The sequence below is a fragment of the Trachymyrmex septentrionalis genome, unplaced genomic scaffold (genome assembly GCF_001594115.1).
Source record: "Trachymyrmex septentrionalis isolate Tsep2-gDNA-1 unplaced genomic scaffold, Tsep1.0 scaffold126, whole genome shotgun sequence".
Classification (NCBI taxonomy): Eukaryota; Metazoa; Arthropoda; class Insecta; order Hymenoptera; family Formicidae; genus Trachymyrmex; species Trachymyrmex septentrionalis.
Genome location: NW_017304395.1, coordinates 1,622,802 through 1,627,787, shown reverse-complemented (window position 1 = coordinate 1,627,787; position 4,986 = coordinate 1,622,802). Strand labels below are relative to the sequence as shown.

Here is a 4,986-nt window from a genome sequence, read left to right as displayed (position 1 = left end):
CCAATTTGTTACTATAAATTGTAAATAGAGTAGGGTTTAAAATGCTACTTTGAGGGAGACCTTTCAAAGTGAGACGACTAATAGTTAATAAACTGAATTTGCCTCACTGATATTAAATTGAATATAAAGATTAATAGGTGTTTCTAGGTAATTTTAAATCAATAAGATCTTTAATCAGCCTTTCAGGATCCACATTGTCGTATGCGCCTTTTATATCTAAGAAAACTGCAGCTACGTGATTCTTTTTATAAAATTGTTTTTCAATTTCCGATATTAACAAAGCCAGGCTATCAACGCTAGATCTATTCATTCTAAACCCAAATTGGGAATTGTTAATTAGTTGGTTATATTCGAGCAACCAAATTAATCTATCGTTGATCATTCTCTCAAGAAGCTTGAGAAAACAGGAAGACATGCAGATTGGTCTAACTTTGTTGCTATTTGCTTTAGGAATGAAATAGCATAAATGATTACTCCATTCTTCTGAAAAAACTCCTGTACACAGTACATCATTATATATGTCTAGGAGAATTCTTTTAACAAATTCTGGCAGTGCAATTATAAGTAGTCTTGTAGTTGATGAAATCAAAACATGGGGGCCGAATTTTTATTTATATTACCTAAGACAATAGAGAGTTCCACATAATCAAAAGGAGATACAAGAAAATGATTATCTTGAGATTGATAGTTAATACTGAGAAAGTTAAGTTTATTAAAAACGTAACTGCTCTTACTGTTTCGATTAAGTGATTCACAAAATTTTTTGAAGGATTTCTTTTTTTCATTCTTTAAAATAACTTTGGTCTGAGCTTCTACTTTTTTATATTCTAGAAATTCAACTCTACTGAATTTATATTGAAGGGATAACCATTTAGCCTTTCTAATCCTTACTGCTTTTTCTTTATTCTACCAGATAACTAGAATTCTTTTTTTGCCTTTGTTGTTTATTATCCTGATCGTATCTTTTTCTTGGGTAACCTCTATCTTTTCATTAATTGAACTAATTAGAAAAGAGTATCTATATATCGCAAACTTAGGAATTGAGGAAGTCAATAGAATTGAAAGAGTTATTATTAGCGTTCCAGAATTCGTAAAATTTAGATCAATCTACCTTCTTTAGGTTTATTTTTATTTCGGGATATAGTCAGCTGTAGCGTAAGAATAGAAATTGGTTGGATAGATAGTGATCACTTCTTCAATTATCAGATTCAGTCGACTACTCACAATCAAGGGCAATCGAAGTGTGTCGATGACCTGAAATATGAGTATAATTACCATTATTCAAAATAATGAAATCCTCCTGATCAGTAAAATTGTAGATAACATTACTATTCTGATAATTATGGTTGCTTCCCCATGCTTGATGATGGGCATTTAAATCTCCTCCTATAATAAATTATCGCCAAGTTTCTTTACTGAATCTAAAAAGGTTTGCCATTCGTCTGGAGTAATATTATTTCTCGAAGATGATCGATAGCATGATATTAAAATAATATAGCCCTTTGATGTTGAAATTGAGATAGCCCCTATCTCTAGAACCCTAGCGTTAAAATCTAACGTAAGGTAAAAAATAAGATCTTTCTTGGCTAAAAAGGCTATTCTACCTTCTCTATCAGTTATCCTGTCAAAATAGATAGTTTCAAATCCCCTGATATGAAAATCAATCCGATTCGGGATTTTAGGAAAGTTTCTACTAGTATGATAATATCACATTCTGTGGCAAATCTTTCCAATTCGTAAGTTTTTCCTCTTAAACCTGTACAGTTCCACTATAGAATTTTTAAATTAATATTTCTATTCATATTTAACTTATTACTTAGACTAATTCTTTACAGAAGAATTTAAAAGATTTGCTTTTAAATTTGACGATTTTTTATAAGTCTTGAGAGATTTCTTAAATGTTAAAGATTCATTACTAAGAGTTTTACTCAACTCATATTTACTTGACTTAAATTCAGAGTTATTTGTTAAGTCCTTAAAGATTGAGCGATGATTCAGGGCCTGGTTCTCTTGCGAGATTGAGACTTCCTCAGCCGACTGGTATCCTATGTGGCTGCTTCATTGGTGAAAACAATGAACTTCTGATTTTCCTTGAATTTCTTTGATAAGGCCAATCCATTTGAAGAAAGAAGTAAGTCTCTGTTGCCAATAAAATCCTCGTAACACTTGTAGAACTGATTGAATGGAGGCTGTTTATGAGATTATTTGGAACTTTTTTTTCCAATAGATTGACGTTGATTTTTCTGGCGCTTGACGACTTCATTATATAGAGTAAATAATTTCTCCTTTAAGATAGGGAAATCTTCTGTCTTCAAATTGAAGATCTTCTTGGGACTATTATAAACTAGCTTTCTCGCGTCCCCCATAGTTATGTTCTCATATTAATCTTTTGACTTCATATTCTTTACGATATATCATACACATCTTATCTGTAGAGATATGATCGCTCTTGCAGTTAACGCATTTTGGAGAGTTTGTAGTACAATTTTCATTATTCTTTAGTTCGCCGCACATGCTGCATTTAGCATTATCTTTGCAGTGGCTTGAATGATCAAACCTATAATTGTAGCAGATAGTTGGGAGGATCATGTAAGGTTCTACCTCAATCTTGTTCTTGTGTAAATATACTTCTTTCGGTAAATTTTGTCCGGAAAAGGTGATCACAACCGATCTATTAGGGATTCATTTAGAATCGTTCTCTTGTCTATTCGGATCTCTATTTCTTTTATTAAGTCTTTTAACTTTTAAAACTTTTAATTTTGATATTAAGAATTCCTTTCTTCTTCAGAGATGTTTTCATCGATGTCTTTAACTAAACCTCTTCTTAACAGTCTATAGCTGGGAATGAAAGCTTTCAAACCGTTATCTTCTAAAGTCGTATCCTTTACTAAGAGATTCGCTGAAAGTTCGATAATTTAATCTCTACTCTAACCTTAGATTTGCCACAAATATATAAAATGCTGCTGTACTTTTTGCAAATCAATGTTCCTACCTTAAATGGATTCAATCTATTAGATTGGTTGTAACTGTTATTGTCCATAGGGTCGGTCGGTTGTATCCATACTATATACGGGCTTTCGTCGTCTTAGTAAAATGATGTGTTAGAATTTACCTTTGTCGGAATTTTTTCTGCAATAGCTACCTTCCTTCCAATTTGATCAGCTTCCAAGGCAGCAAGATATTCTTCTTACAGATCTTGTCTTGCTCTTCTGAATTACTTTTCCTTTTATTGTTGGTGATTGTGGACCAATCCATATGTTCTTCCCTCGTTGCATTCGTTGATGATTTCATATCGGTAAGGTTTACGGTTCTCCCCTCAGGGGGAAGACCGATAACTTCGTGTACGTTGTTTTGCACTTTGAAGTTAGTTTGATAAGCTGAACTCGTTCCTTTCTGATCAGCCGTCAGTTCGACACCCCAAAAAAAAAAAAAGAAAAAAAAATTCAGGAACAATATCCTTGCTACACTGGATCTCCGAGCAAATACCGAAATTTAATGAAAAATATTAATAATCGTTCTACGATGGAGACTTTTTTAATTCCAAATTTGATAGTATATAGTGACATTTTTAATTCATTTATTACATTATATGATATACATTCTGTCTCACTCAAACGCATATATCTGTCCTTATCTAACATATGCCGGCATCATCTATCGCAAGACTGCGCAACTACTGCTACACGGAATTTCGGCTCTATTGACATTCCCAGTCTTCGCAAAGCATCCCTATATACGTATTTTCCACTCGGTGAAAATACTTTTCTTCTAGACTTTCAATCTTAGTTCTATAAACTCGGTATCGTTCGTTCTAGTAATGTGACCTCAGCTGCATGCTTATTTTTTTAAGATATGGATTCTAAAACTCTTATATCAAGCAAATATATACTTGATTGACAGCTGTACAAGTCAAAAGTAAGTAAATTTTTTAACTTTTTTTCGATTTTCTCATAAAATCCAGGGCAGCTGAAGTCCTGTTTGTGTATACTTTAATTTATGTAATAACACTTTTGCAATCCATAATTTCAAATTCGGAGATTTTTTTACCGAGTGGATATGTCAGTAAAACAGACGGCTTTAGCATCGCCTTAATATCATATTTTCTCATGTTGGTAAAAATAAGAAAATACTAAAAATATGTACTAAAAATAAGCAATACTAAAAAGTCCGCTTTACCTGTCCACGAGCGTGATCGGGTGAATTACGGAACACCCTGTATATAATATTACCCTTTCCCTATCATATTCTCATTTCATTAACATCCTCATTTTTTTAAAAATGCTTATTAACGTTAATATTATTAAATTGCTTGTCAATTTAATGTGTGATATTACAACTTTAGTTCTGTTCATAATTGTGTTTCAAGATTAAAAAAAGTTTCGACATATAATTTGCAGAATTGAAAATGTATGTTAATTCTTACCGAAATATTTAAGCACTAAAATATGCTTTGTCCAAAAATAGGATTTCTCTTAATTAGATTTATATTTATTGGTCTAATCTCAAATTGTAATATATATTCAAGATTATTTTTTAAAAACTTTGGAAGCGTCCTATCAAAACGTAGTCAATCGGAATGTAGTCAATAGAATACGCAAAATTTTTTAATATTTTTATGCTTTCTTATAAAAATTCAAAGAGAAAGATTGTTGTACAATATTAAGTTTGTATAATGCCACTTACAATTAAAAACGTTTCCCTTCAACTTTATATAAATAAAACATATATATTATACATATATCATTGCTTATTCATTCCCGGGAAAAAATATTTTAGAGCTCTTACAGACGAGCGACTTTATAGCGCCACAATCGAAAACGCCATTCATACGGAACTACGAAAAGCGAATATGTTCACTTTTCTGTAGCTCCACAGAACATAAGCCTTTGTTTTTTTTTGCTGAACTTTTGCTTCAATTCATCTTTCTTCCTTTTCTTTTGAGAGGAGAAAAGAAGAAAAAAGATGAACTGGTGCAAAAGTTCAGCC

The 4,986-nt window shown here is 31.9% G+C and overlaps 1 protein-coding gene across 2 annotated transcripts in view; it reads left to right on the top strand.

Moving 5' to 3' along the window:
• Window positions 1–4,986, top strand: part of LOC108755735 (putative epidermal cell surface receptor) — a 70,720-nt gene that overhangs the window by 63,659 nt on the left and 2,075 nt on the right. The window lies entirely within an intron of this gene.